General features: G+C 47.6%; 1 protein-coding gene across 5 annotated transcripts in view; it reads right to left on the bottom strand.

Moving 5' to 3' along the window:
- The window catches only part of RASSF2 (Ras association domain family member 2), a 44,419-nt gene that overhangs the window by 20,403 nt on the left and 8,871 nt on the right, over positions 1 to 15,145 (bottom strand). The window contains exon 1 of one of the 5 annotated variants that reach the window (XM_086701753.1): positions 14,580 to 15,062. The exons of the other annotated variants lie outside the window; for them this stretch is intronic. The gene's annotated coding sequence lies outside the window, so the exon portion shown is untranslated. Of the gene's footprint in view, positions 1 to 14,579; positions 15,063 to 15,145 lie in introns of those variants that run through there. 5 annotated transcript variants of the gene reach the window in all.

The following is a 15,145-nucleotide window of genomic DNA, read 5'->3' as shown; positions in this document are numbered from 1 at the left end:
TCTGTCCAGCTATACGTTCCTTTATCTATTCAACAATCTATCTTGTTTTTGATGCATTTCAAAGTAAACTAAACGCAAAACAAGTTTCATAACTTAAGATTGAAATCATGTCAAGTGTCTTCTCCAACCACAATGGTATGAACTAGAAATCAATAGTAGGAAGAAAACTGGAAAATCCACAAATATGTAGAAATTAAACAACACAATCCTGAACAATCAATGGGTCAAAGAAGAAACCAAAATGGAAGTCAAGAATACCTTAATACAAACAAAAATGGAAATTCAACATATCAGGGCGCCTGGGTGGCTCAGTCAGTTGAGCGTCCGACTTCAGCTCAGGTCATGATCTCGCAGTTTGTGAGTTTGAGCCCCGCATCAGGGTCTGTCCTGACAGCTCGGAGCCTGGAGCCTACTTTGGATTCTGTGTCTCCCTCTCTCTCTGCCCCTCCCCAGTTCATACTTTCTCTCTCTTTCTCTCAAAATAAACATTTTAAAAAATTAAAAAAAAAAAAGAAATTCAACATATCAAAGTTATGGGATACAGCAAAAGCAGTTCTAAGAGAGAAGTTTATAGCAATAAAAACCTGCATTAAGAAAAAAGAAAGATCTCAAATAAACAACCTGAAGGAACTAGAAAAAGAGTAAACAAAGCCCAAAATTAGACGAAGGGAGGAAATAACAATGATCAGAGCAGAAATAAATGAAAGAGAGAAGAGAAAAACAATAGAAAAGACCAATGAAATTAAGCTCGTTTTTTGAAAAGATAAACAAAATTGATAAACCTTTAGTAAGATTAAGAGAAAAGACTCAAACAAAATTAGACACGATTTGGACATCATTACAACTGATACCAGAGAAGTACAAAGGATCTTAAGAGAATATTATGAACAATTATATGCCAACAAATTGGATATCCTAGAAGAAATGGACAAATTCCTAGAAACGTACAATCTACAAACACAGAATCGTGAAGAAAAAGAAAATCCGAATAGACCAATAACAAGTAAGATCGAATTAGTAATCATAAACTTCCCAGGTTTTGAAAAGCCCAGGACCAGATGGTTTCCTGGTGAATTCTACCAAACATTTAAAGAAGAATCAATATCGGGGCACCTGGGTGGCTCAGTCGGTTAAGCGTCCGACTTCGGCTCAGGTCGTGATCTCGCGGTCCGTGAGTTCGAGCCCCGCATGGGGCTCTGTGCTGACCGCTCGGAGCCTGGAGCCTCTTTCAGATTCTGTGTCTCCCTCTCTCTGACCCTCCCCCGTTCATGCTCTGTCTCTCTCAAAAATAAATAAACATTAAAAAAAAAAAAAAGAAGAAGAATCAATATCAATTCCTCTCAGATTCTTCCAAAAGAGTTTGAAGAGGAGAGAACACTCCCAAACTCATTTCATGAGGCCAGGGTTACCTTGATACCCTGGTAGCCAGGTGAGCCTCCTACCAGAAAAGAAACTACAGGCCAATATACCTGATGAGTGCAAATTTAAAAATTCACAACAAAATATTAGCAAACCAAATTCAACAGTGCATTAAAAAGATCATACAACGTGAAGGGCACCTGGGTGGCTCAGCTGGTTAAGCATCTGACCCTTGATTTCAGCTCAGGTCACGATCTCACGGTCTGTGAGATCGAGCCCCACGTCAGGCTCTGTGCTGACAGCATGGAGTCTGCTTGTGATTCTCTCTCTCTCCCTCTCTCTCTTCGTCCCTCCCTTGTTCACAGGTGCTCTCTCTCTCTCAAAATAAGTAAATAAATAAACTTTAAATTAAAAGATCACAGAACATGATTAGGTGGGATTTATCCCTGGGATGCAAGGATAGCTCCACACACATAAATCAATAAATGTGATATATCGCATTAACGGAACAAAAGATAAAAATCATATGATCATCTCAACAGACGCAGGAAATGCATCTGACAAAATTCAACATCCTTTCAGGACAAAAACTCCAACCAATTGGGTACAGAAGGAACATACTTCAACATAAAAGAAGCCAGATATGACAAGCCCACAGCAAACATCACACTCAATGGTGAAACCCTGAAAGCTTTTCCTTCTGAGATCAGGAGCAAGACAAGGGCGCCCACCCTCTCCCCTCCTATTCAACACAGTCCTGAAAATCCTAGCCAGAACAATCAAGCAGTACAAACGCATACAAGGCATCCAAATCAAAAAAGAAGACATAAAATTGTCTTTGTTTGCAGATGATAGTATCTTATATATAGAAAATCCTAAGGACTCTACCAAAAAACTGTTAGACTTAATCAATGAATTCAGTGAAGGTACAGCATAAAAATCAGCATGCAAAAATTGGTTGTGTTTCTATCCACTAACAGCAAACTATCTGAAGAAGAGATAAAGAAAGCAATCCCATTTACAATAGCATCAAAAATAATAAAATACTTAGGAACAAATTTAGTCAAGGATGTGAGAGATTTGCACACTGGAAGTTACATGACATTGATGAAAGAAATTGAAAACAAATACAAAAACAAACGGAAAAATGTCCCGTGTTCATGGATCAGAAGAATATTGTTAAAATGTCCATAGTACTTAAGGCCATCTCTAGATCAACACAATCCCTATCAAGATTCCAATGGCATTTTTCACAGAAACAGAAGATATAATCCTGAAATGTGTATGGAACCATAAAAGAACTCAAATAGACAAAGCAATCCTGAGAAAGAACAAAGCTGGAGGCCTCGCATTTCCTGATTTCAAATCTTACTACAAAGTTATAGCAACCAAAACAGTATGATGCTGGCACATAGACCCCTGGGACAGAATTTAGGGACCAGAAATTAATTAATATTTATTAATTAATATTAATACAATTAATACAATTAATTATTAAAACAATTAATATTTGACCAGGGAGCCAAGAATATTCAGGCGGGGGAGAAGGGTCTCTTCGATAAATGTTGGAAAAATTGGAAACTCACATGCAAAAGAATGACATTAGACCTCTATCTCACACCTGTCGGAATGGCTAGTATCAAAAAGATACAACAGGGGCGCCTGGGTGGCTCAGTTGGTTGAGCGTCCAACTTCAGCCCAGGTCATGATTTCGCGGTTCATGAGTTCGAGCCCCGAGTCGGGCTCTGTGCCGACAGCTCAGAGCCTGGAGCCTGCTTTGGATTCTGTGTCTCCCTCTCTCTCTGCCCCTTCCCCTGCTCACACTTTGTCTCTCTCTCTCAAAAATAAATAAACATTAAAAAAAAAAAAAAAGACATGAGATAACAAGTGTTGATGAAGCTGTGGAAAGATGGGAACCCTTGGACACTGTTAGTGGGGAATGTAAAATGGTGCTGCCACTGAGGACATGTGGTCCATGTGGCAGTTCCTCAAAAAGTTAAAAATAGAATTACCCTATGATCCAGCAATTCCGCTTCTGAGTATATATCCAAAAGGATCGAAAGCAGGATCTTGAAGAGATATGTATATACTCATGTCCGTAGCAGCACCGATCACAACAGCCAAAAGTTGGAAGCCACTCAAATGTCCATCAACAGATGAATGCATTAACGGTGTATGGTAATACCATGAAATATTATGCAGCCTTAAAAAAGAAGGGAATTCTGGGGTGTCTGGGTAGCTTAGTTGCTTAAGCGGCCAACTCTTGGTTTCGGCTCAGGTCATGGTCTCACAGTTCGTGAGTTGAAGCTCCACGTTGGGTTCTCTGCTGACAGCACGGAGCCTTCTTGGGCTTTCTCTCTCCCTCTCCCTCTGCCCCTCCCTAGGTCTCTTGTTCTCTCTCTCTCTCTCTGTGTGTGTGTCAATAAATAAATAGATAAACATTAAAAAAAAAAAAAGAAGAAGAAGGAAATTCTGACACGTACTACAATATGGATGACCCTCGAGGACATTCTGCTAATTGAAATAAGCCAGCCACAAAAGGACAAATACTGGCTGATGCCACCAATATGAAGTCTCCAAAGTAGTCAGTGTCATAGAACCATAAGGTAGAAAGTTGGTTGCTGGGGCCCCTGGGTGGGTCAGTCGGTTAAGCGTCTGACTTCAGCCCAGGTCATGATCCCATGCTTCGCGGGTTTGAGCCCTGTGTCAGGTCCTGTGCTGACAGCTCAGATCTCAGAGCCTAGAACCTGCTTCAGATCGTGCGTCTCCCTCTCTCTGCCCCTCCCCTGCTGGCACTCTGTCTCTCTGTCTCCCAAAAATAAATAAATACTAAAAAAAATTTTTAAAAAATGACGAAGCTGATACATTTTATGGGTATTTCGCCAAGATTTTTTACAAAATGGAAGAGGGAGGCAGAAAAGCCAGTGTTATCGTGATACAATGTGAGAAGGACACAATCTGCTGTTGCTGGCTTCGAAGCTGGAGGAAGACAGGCACCAGCCAAGGAATGTGAAAAGCTGAAAAGGACGAGCAAGTGAATTTTTCCCCTGGGTCTTCTAGAAAAGAACACAGCCCCAGCTGACACCTTGATTTGAGCCCAGTGAGACCCCGAGATAATAAATTTGTGTCGTTTTAAGGGGCTACATTTCGGTGACGTGTTCAAGCAGCCACAAGAAACAAATACGAAAGGCCCCGCGAAAGGAGGGGCAATCGGTGTGGGGGAGGGGAGCTGAAGGGCTGAGTTCCATTCAGAAAATTCAATCCCCACCTGCATACCCAAAAGTAGTATCCTAAGAACACAACTGTTCTCTCTAAATTATAAATATTAATTTCTCTATTTTTCCTAAAGGGAAAAAAATCATAAAAATAGGAATACATATGTACTGCAGGAAAAAAAAAAAAAAAAAAGAAGAAGAAGGAAACAAGAGAATCAGACCGGTGAAAAAGTTATTTTTTTAAAAAGACAATTACCCGTAACTAGTGAGTAGTTTTTAAAGTACCCTTTCTATGCATATTTGAATTTACACATTTCACAAAAATGTATTGTATGCCTAGCGTGTGCCACATGTTGCGCTTCCTGATGGTGATTCAACAGCAAAGTGAACAGGCACAGTCCTGCCCTCAAGGTCTAGCGGGAGACGGACAGGAGGAGACTGTTCTAGCAAGGAAGGCAGGTATATGGCAGCACACAGAAGGGCGCTTAATCTGGACTTGGGGCGTTCCCGGGAGCTTTCTGGAGGAAGTGACCTCTCAGCTGAGACCTCATTGATGAGGTACAGCTGACAAAGGTAAAGGTGAAGGGCAGAGGGGTCCAGACAGAAGCAGCATGCACCCCGGAGCTGTGCAAGATGGGGTGGCGCCCACGGGGGACCCTGACCATGCCAAGGAGTTGGGGTTCCGCGGGAGGTGTGGTAGGCTGAATAATGGTCCCAAAGGTACCCAGGTCCTAATCCCGGGAGCCTGTGAATGTTCCCTTATGAGTCCCCAGGTGTGATTAAATTAAGGTTCTTGAAATGGGGAGACCATCCTAGGTTACCTGGGAGGGCCCTAAATGTAGTTACAAGTGTCTTTCTAAGAGAGGCAGAGGGAGGATCTGCCACAGACAACCCCAGCAGAAAGAGAAATTTGAAAGTGCTACACTGGCTGAGGGTGGAGAAAGGGGCCATGGGCTAAGGAACACGATTTTCCAAGTCAGAAAAGGCAAGCAAATGGTTTCCCCCCAGAGCCCTCCTGGCACCATGGTTTGGGCCCAGTGAAACCGTTTTCAGACTTCTGGCCTCCAGAACGTAAGAGAGTAAACCACCGCATCTGGGGTCATTTTTACAGTGGCAAGAGGAACACAAGGAGAGGGTGTGATCTGACTTGAACTGCAGAACGATTGCCCCACCCCACCTGCTTTGAGAAAGGATTATGGAAGGGAACGGTGGCAAGGGGACCCCTGGAGGGTCCTGACCCAGGGAAGGGGACAGTGGGGGTGGAGTCACAATGTCTAAAGGGTTTAGAGAGGTAGATGGAAAAGTCGTTGACGCATCAATAAAAAGGTTTGGAAAGGGGCACGCTGCCAGATTTGCTGTGGGGTTACACTTGATCTTAGCCAAAAGGCCGAGAAGCGATGGCCGTGGGCTTAAAGGCAGAGTCCAGGATGATGCACACACACAGGCTGCGGCTGGCAGGCACAGCCCCCGGTCTGTGGCCCAGTTAGGTGACAGCACGCAACTCCCAGGGAAGGAGGTCGGGAAAGCGTAGAAGGCTGAGGGGGCTGGGCTCCAATGCACGCCATAGGTCAGCGATGGGCAGAGGAAAAGGAGCCCCTGGAAGGGGAGCAGGGAGACACGGTACCCTGGAGGCCAAGAGGAAAAGGTGCCTTGAAAGGGAGGCTGGTCGGCAGAGCCGGGAGCTGGTGGTAGGAGCCCAAGGAAGAAAACCCAGAGCCGTCATGGGGGAACCTCAGCCAGAGCCAACCCCACAGCCTGGCTGGAGCAGACACTAGGTTAGTGGCCGTGGACAGACGTCACCGTGAACATTCAAGTCTTTCCTCAACCAGGGAAATGTTATTCTATTCTTTCTTCGATACTCTTCTCTTCCTTCCATTCTTGGTTCTTCTTCGGCAGTGTCTCCAATCCTCTTTCTCTAGCACTGTCTGTCCATCCATCCATCCATCTGTCCCTGCCCCGATCCCTCAAGTCTTGTATCATTTTTACTCAAACCTCCATCTCCTTCTTTTCCTAGAATGCTGCAGCTAACCTGGGGCGCCTGGGTGGCTCAGTCGGTTAAGTGTCCAACTCTTGATTTCCGCCTCAGGTCATGATCTCACAGTTCATGGGTTTGAGCCCTAAATCGGGCTCCAAAATGCTGGTGGAAAACCTGCTTGGGATTCTCTCTCTCTCTCTCCCTCTCTCTCACTGCCCCTTCCCTGTTGATGTGTGTGTTTTCTCTCTCTCTCCCTCCCTCAAAAAATAAATAAACTTAAAAAAAAAAAAAAGAATTCTGTAGTTAATCTAACTCACAGATTGGGTTTTCTGCAGGACTCTTTTGTTCACTGCCTCCATCATAAGCTATAATTTGGTAATTTTGTTTTGCATCTGAAAGCAGTCTGTCCTGTTTTAAGACAAGTCCCTTTGATAGCATGCCCTCTTAAATCCACTGAACATACCAATTAGTGAATTTTTTTTAAGTTCATTTATTTTGAGAAAGAGAGAGAGAGAGAGCATGAGCAGAGGAAGGGCAGAAAGAGAGGGAGAGAGAGAAAATTCCAAGCAGGCTCCTTGCTGCCGGTGTAGAGCCCAACACGGGGCCCAAACTCATGAACCGTGAGATCATGACCTGAGCCAAAGTTGGGCGCTTAACCGACTGAGCCACCCAGGCGCCCCTCCAATTAGAGAATTTAAGTCTTCTCTACAGTTATTAAAACAATTTGGTACTTGGAGAAAAAAATAGGCAGATCAATAAAACAATACAGCATATAGAAACAGACCCAAATATATTTGGGAACATAGAATGTGGGCTACATCTAAATAGCAGGGGAAAGATAAATTTTAAAAATGTTGCTAGAGAATTGATTAGCCTTTGGAAAGGGGAGGAGGGGAAAGCTAACCCCCTACTTTACTCCTTCCACCAAAAGAAATGATATCTGTATAAAAAATTTCAACATTAAAACATAAAATGCTGGAAGGAAACATAGGATATATATAAACTTGAAGTGGGAAAAACTTTCCTATGAAAGACTCAAAATCCAGAAGGCATAATTGAAAAAAAACCAAAATGGAACCAATCTGTAAAGATTTTCAACTTCTGTTTAGAAAAAAATTTTTTACCCTGTCCAAAGTCAAAAGTCAATGACAACTTGGGGGAAAACATTTACAATACATGTGACAAAGGGCTAATGTCATTAATATGTAACATTAGCTAATGCCATTAATATATAAAATTAGCTAATGTCATTAATATGCAAAATTAATAAATCTATAAGAAGAAGATTCTACACCCAACAGAAAATCGGGCAAAGAACATGAATACTTTCACAGAATTCACAGAAAAATAAATTAAAATAGTTAACAAATTTACGAAGAGATGTTCAACCTCCCTAATCACTATTTTTGTATTTGCCAGATTGATAAAAAGCAAGTAGTCTCATGGCCCAAATGTGGGGATTCTCCGGGGTCCCATCGCTCTACCTGTGTTGGGTGATCTTAGCAAGACCATCGCTATGCTACTGGCTCATGTTGGCTCCATCTTTGTTTCCAACCTGAACTTCTCCCCACCTTTTTTCTTACTTTTACAAGTCTTGGGTGAGGGGTGTTAGGAAAATAATAGCCTACCACACGGTTAAATTAAAACTACAGGTAACTGGGGCCCCTGGGTGGCTCAGTCAGTTGAGCGTCCAACTCTTGATTTCAGTTCAGGTCACGATCTCGCGGTTCATGTGGCTCTGCACTGACAGCATGGAGCCTGCTTGGGATTCTCTTTCTCCTTTTCTCTCTGGTCCTCCCCCACTTGCACTCTCTCTCTCAAAATAAAAAAATAAACACAGGGGCGCCTGGGTGGCTCAGTTGGTTGAGCTTCCGACTTCAGCTCAGGTCATGATCTCACAGTTTGTCGGGCTCTGTGGGGACAGCTCGGAGCCTGGAGCCTGCTTCGGATTCTGTCTCCTTCTCTCTCTCTGCCCCTCCCCACTTGTGCTCTGTCTCTCAAAAATAAATAAATGTTAAAAAAAATTAAAAAAAAAAAAAGAAACACAAAATAAAATAAAATAAAATAAGTAACTGATTCTAGGACCCAATCCTTTCTTTGTCTGTCTTGAGACCAACACCTGCATCTCCCTTCACAAGCTTTGCAACTATCACCACAAATCACTGGCTGCCTCCAACCAGTTGGGGGTTTTGGAGGGGGGAAGGGGACAGGGGTGGAGAGGGCTGGGGGAGACAGGAGTGAGTGTGGCGGGGGGGGGCGGGGGGGAGTGTCAGCTAAATTAACATTCACTTTAAGGCAAATACAGCAGCAGAGCTAACAAAGGGCCGGAAATTTAGAGTTCAGTCTGATATTCCTTAAACAGAGTATTGTTCCTCGCACAAGGAGGGGTCGGAGGAAGATGGTCGATGGGGCTGGAATGTGGATTCAATTGGACACTTCCTCCAAGGCGCCTGCCAATGTCTGCAGCCTCGGAGAGAGGGATTTGTTTGGTGGCTGTTGCAACTCTTCTGCCTTGTCTCTTATTATCAAGAATTTGCGGAGCACTCTGGGACTCCAAAATGCCTTGTAAGGATCACTTACAAGCAACGCTTCCACGATGCCTTGAGGATGCACAAGTGGCAAGCCACCATCTCTCTGAGGAAGAGCCAACAAGATGGGGAGGAAGGCCGGGCTTCCCACATCGGCCAGCATCTCAGACACAGAACTGAAACGGCTCACGGTTCATAGCTTCCCACACAGAAAAAGAAGGGGAGAGAAAGGGGACACGGATGAAGGACAACTCTGACACAACACATAAACTTTATAGAAAAAGAACTTTATAAAAAGCTATTTATCAAAAATATTTTGTAATGTGGCACTGCTCTTTGGGAGTCTAAATCCTATTTACAACTACTGAACTTCCTCTGTGAACAGAGTCTTTCACTCCTCAAGCATTCTAAAATTTTTTTTAATGTTTTTATTTATTTTTGAGACAGAGAGAGACAGAGCATGAGCAGGGGAGGAGCAGAGAGGGAGGGAGACACAGAATCGGAAGCAGGCTCCGGGTTCCGAGCTGTCAGCACAGAGCCAGATGCGGGGCTCGAACTCACGGAGTGTGAGATCATGACCTGAGCCGAAGCCGGACGTTCAACAGACTGAACCACCCTGGCGCCCCTCCTCAAGCATTCTAAATCAGCACGACTTCCCTGTAGAAAGACTTTAAGAGGTGGAGTGTATGTTGAACCACATCTGCTAAAAGGTCTGGAGATGTGCGAAATACCGGGCTTGCCACATCGGGACACGAGCCTCCCAGGGTTTAGTCACACTGAAGACCCGCTGGGGCCACCAATGAGTCAGTCCTTCCTACTGGCACTGACATCATGCCTTGGCAGAATGTTCTAGGTGCTCCTCGGCTCCCTCAAATGCCTGGGCAATACCATGTACCTTGCTGGTGCAACCTAGTTTGTATGTTTCACGTGACTACCCATCCATTACTTCCTGCTTGCACCAAAGACAACCTGGGGACACGACCCTCCTTAAGATCCAAGAGAACGTTTTTGACAGAGGAGAGGTTCCTACACAACTGGAGGGTGACACCCCAGCCACAGAGACTTTCTGGGTCTGCTTTTCACGCTCTGTGTCCATGCTCCTCTACAGACCCAAGCAAACTCACATGCTCCCCAGACCCTGATCCAAAACTTAGCTCCTCCTTCAAAGTGTCCCCGCTGCCCCTGGGCAGTGTCGGGGGCAGGCGCTCACGCCTCAACCTGCCCTCCACCCCAGCACTTAACCACCACACAGAAACCATCCATCTGGTGTTTCCATTATCATTGTTTCTTCCAGGGAGGGAGCGGGTTCCTGCTGTCTTAGGTAAGAGGATTCCTAGAAGCAGAGCCCCAAACAAGGATTTGGGGGCACATGAGTTACTAAGGAAGTGTTTTCGAGAGAAACCTGTGCGCAAGTGAGGGAAGCAGGGCCGGGCCGGGGAAGGAACTGGGTCACCGGGGTTCAGCTGGACCCCAGCCATAGCCTGATCCCATGGGAACTCCGGCGTGTGAATAACTCCACAGAGTTGTCCCTGCTTCAGACAGGCAGGCCAGGCTTTGCTCCCGTGCGCCAGTCAGGCATCAGCTGAGAGCCCCTCTGGGAGGAGGGTCCCAGGACTGGGAACAGTTCCCAGGACTGGGAAGCAGCTAAGACTCATGAGCAATCCACTTTCTCCCACCACCCTCAGGCTGGGAGGAAGCAGCTGGGGGCAGGAGACAGCCAGGTGCCGCTGGCTGCAGGCTAAGTTGCAGGAATGGGGGCAGACTTGCCCCAGCTCCGGACCAGTCAAACCCCTGCAGCTGTTGCACAAAGGATCCCTCCCTCTTCCTTTTCACGGACTCCCCCACTCACAGGTGTCTCCAGCCTCCCCAAGAATAAATGAGGGGCCGTGCAAGCCCTTGAAAGTCACCGGCTCAGCTTCCTGTGAGGAAGGCAAACATTAAGCACTCAAGAAGCTCAAGGAGGTGGGAAAAGGCATCCAAAGCTCTCTTCGAAGAGAGCAAGGTCTCCTGTGTTCTCAGCTCTTGGTTGCTCCAGACTCCGGTGCCCTCACTCCCTTACTGTCAGGGGGCCTGGAGAACACACCATAGTTGGTTCTGGTCTCACAGCATCCCCGGGACGCTGGCTAATCCCTACCATTTCTGTTCTGGCCTAGACACAAAGGAACTGAAAAGCCCCCAGAGGGAGAAGGGCAAATGCAGAACAGAAAGGCTGGCAACCCCTGGCAGGAAAGTCCAGAGTGAGATAAAGAACCCCACTCCGTTTCCCAAACTCTCTTCCTGGTGGCACAGCAGGAGCCAGGCTTGAGCTCAGCAACCGGGGTAGGATGGGGGCCGGGGGCAACAGGCGGTTTCCAGCACCCAGGCAGTCCCAGTATCTAAGAAAGTACAGCTAGGAGAACGAGACAGGCTGGGGGAGGGGACGGCCTGCCGCAGAGAGTTCCCAGGGGGGCAAACCCCACAGAGCCGCCCTCTGACCAACGAGAGGGATGTGCAGTCTGCTAGGCCTCGGCCGAAACCAAGGCGGGAAGGAGAAGCAGCTGCCTTGAGTCACAGGACACCTCAGAGGTTCTCATTCTAGCACTCATTAAACTCTCCCTGAGGATGGGGCTCGGGGTGGGGGTGGGGGGTGGGTGGCAAAAAGAGTTGATTTTAAATTCCTGATATCCAGGCTGCAACTCATACTGATTACAGCAGACCCCCTGAAAGGGGCCCAGGCATGACCGCTTTTTTCAAAGTTTACTTATTTTGACTAAGACACAGCATGAGCAGAGAGAGAGGGAGACAGAGAATCCCAAGCGGGCTCCGTGCTGTCAGCGCAAAGCCCGACGCGGGGCCCAATCCCACGAACCTCGAGATCATGACCTGAACGGAGATCAAGAGTCGGACGCTTAGCTTAACCAACTGAGCCCCCCAGGGGCCCCGCATGAGCAGTTTTAAAGCCTTCGCAGGTGGTGCCAATGTACAACCAGGGCTGAGAACGATCGTCAAGTCCGATAGGGATAGAGCTGTGTAGACTGAGGACACCACAAAATGTACCCCAAAGCAGCCTTTCAAGAATGGAAGGAATGGGATCTTCTCAAAGCAAACTAAGTTGGATCTTTAGCACCCCCTCTCCGTTACTAATCTTTCAAAGGGGCGAGGGGACGGTGTAGAGCATCGCAAAGGATCAGTGTGTGCAGGGCCACAGCTAGCTGATGCAAAAGGGCTCCGTCATGCAGGGCACCGCACCGCAGAAGCCAGGAAGCCAGCCCCAGGCTCCAGATACAAAGGAAATTCTCGCTGGAGGCCCACAGCTTCCCCTTTTGGGGCCTGTCCCCACCTCTTCTCTGAGTGCTGCCCTGCCTCCCGGGGACAATCGGGACCCCTGGGTTGGAGCAGAAAGTTATCTCACACAGCACTTCATACTATAGTGTTAAAGACTTTCTCATCAGGTCTCCTGAGAGACTCCGTTTTGTCACCAAGCAGCGACAGAGGAGATAGTCCCCCTGCATTTCAGCTCCTTGGTATAGGGGCAGGAAGAAGTGTCGATGGCAAACAGGAAACCCCAACCCTATTGCGCCACACGAGGAAGGACACAAGAGTTGTGGGCTGGGACCCTGCCAAGTTCTAGAGATTGCAAGCGATTCCACCTCCTGGTTCCTGAACCTGAACTTGATCCTGTCCCAGACACAGGCAAAATTCAGGCTGCTTGGGAAGGAAATAGGGCACATTTTGCCTTCCACCTGCCTGCTTTATTCAATGAAAGGCCCACTTACTGGCCAGGACCGGGACCTCTCCGGGACCTGTTCACCCCACTGATCTTCCCCTCTCTGAATGCACTTCCTCTGTCCCCTTTTCCAGGCATTTAGGCCTCCAGTGACCCATCCACACAGCTCTCCCAATCACTCTGCTCGAGAAAGAGTCTGGCACCAAACACTGCCAAGGGACGTAGGGTTAAGGTCAAGTGTCCCAAGTGTATGTACTGCACTTTCTCAGCTTTACATTTGACCGTGAAAGGCTTTGCCAATCGCCACCTCAAAAGCCCGCTAAGCATCAAGAAAGGGCGAGTGAAAGGTATTTGGGAAGAGGCTGGCAGGTGGAAAGGGGCTTAGTGCAAGAGAACTAGCAGAACACTCGTCTCAGGAGGCACCTTGACACCTGTTTCCCCCACAAATCAGGAAAAGAACAACCACAATATTATCACCGTGCTAATAATAAAATACCAAATGCAGATAATAGACAGCTACCCTAAATGAGAGCTTACTATGGGCCACCTAGTATCTGCTTGGACCCATCGAATCCCCACAACAACCCCATGAAGAAAGAAACCCTAATACCCCCATTTTGCAGATGAAACCAAGGAGGCACAAAGACGCGAAGTAGCTTGTCCCAAAACACACAGCCAGGAAGAGACGGAGCTGGGGTCAAACGTCGGACTGTGTGGCGGAGAAGCTGAAGCCCTCGAGTTCTTGCCGAGAAAGCTTTTTCGAGGGGAAGGGGGAGAAAAGAGTTTTCAGCGACAAATCGGCTGACCCAGCCATATCCAGAGGGGTGGTTCTCACACTGGAGGGTGTACCCGAATCCCCTGGAGGGCTCATCACATACAGACTCCTTTCCCCCTCCCCCCAGTTTCCGATTCAGTACTTCTGGATGGGAGAATGTGCATTCCTCGTGGGCTCCCAAGTGATGCTGCCACTGCCGGTAACAAGGCTCTAGAAGCTTTATCTTATTCCTTACAAGAAAGAACCCATGGGGAAGGCTTTATTTTCACCGTTTTACAGATGAGGAAACAGAAGGTCCCAGAGGTTAGGCAACTTGTCCCAGGTCACAGAGCTGACAAGAAGCCCGGGGCTCCTTCTGTGGTACCCTGGCGAAACGCCAGACATGGGGGAACGGGCTGAGCAGGACAGGCAAGGATAGGCTGGCTTTAGCAGCCAGCCACGGTGGGTCCAGGAGTCCTGGGGAGGGGAGGTAAGTGAGACAGACAAGCCATAGGTAAAGCAGACCCTGCGGGAGCCAGGGATGGAGACCTTGTCCAGGGACCGGGGCACCTGCAGCGTCACAGAACCACAGACCCTAAGTCACATCTACCCTCTGTCTAAAGAATGAGCTAGCTTCACAGTCGTGGGTCCCACAGACCACCTGCTCCCCCAGCCTGGAAAAAGCCTGGGGGCCTGACTGATGACAGATACGAGGCCTTTGCTGATGGGAAACTTGGTTCCCATCCCAGGAGGCAGCCCCTGCCTGGCCCACTGTCCAGATGAGTAGCTGAGACTCAAGCCATGCTGGGTTCCCCCCTCAGGCAGCTTGGTGTGCAAAGCCCCTGCTCTTTCCACGGTCGGCCGGCAGGGACCCCGGCCTGTTCTGCTCAGGCCTTCCGTGCACTGATCTGAGTCCCCAGTGCGGTCGGGGCAGATATGAGGAAATGGTCCTGGGACTCCCGCCAGAAGGGCCTGCCTCCCACTCCACACCAGCGGGCGGGTGGCCAGGTGAGTGACCTGGAAAGTCACCACGGGTACTCACCCAAACAATCACCTCGCAGGCCCGGATGAGCAACTACTTGTTTATAGGAAAGTCCCACCGGCGTCCACGAGCTTTTGACCTTCTGGATGGATGTTTAGGAGGAAATCCAAAGGCCCTTAGGCTCCCATCAGAGAACCAGGGTGTTGGAGCAGGACGGAAAAAAAAAAGGCACTAAGGAAGTAAAAAAACGCACGCATGCGTGTGTGTAGAATTTAGACTCTGGCTCGGAGAAACTAAAGACTTAGAAATCTAACCCTCCAATCTGACAGACCTGCCGAGGAAGGGCCTGGTTACATCCACCTCCCTAAAGCAGCACCTTCGTCATCTTTAACCAGAAGGGCCTCGCCAAGATTACCCCCTTCAGGGGCTAAACTCCAACAACTTGGGAAACTCTCTATGGCTGATTTGGCCTGAGGAAAAGAACAGGAAGCTGGTGGAGGAAACACTGGCCCTGACCAGGCAAATAAGACAGCATTTCTTGACCTGCATCTCTCAGAACCAAGAGCTATTTTACAGGGTAGTTTAATGTTGTACCTAGGGAAGGGTGAATTAGGCTTTCCTCCAGC

The sequence above is a fragment of the Puma concolor genome, chromosome A3 (assembly GCF_028749965.1).
Source record: "Puma concolor isolate L17-30 chromosome A3, mPumCon1.1.hap2, whole genome shotgun sequence".
Classification (NCBI taxonomy): domain Eukaryota; kingdom Metazoa; phylum Chordata; class Mammalia; order Carnivora; family Felidae; genus Puma; species Puma concolor.
This window is presented reverse-complemented; position numbering and strand designations above follow the sequence as displayed.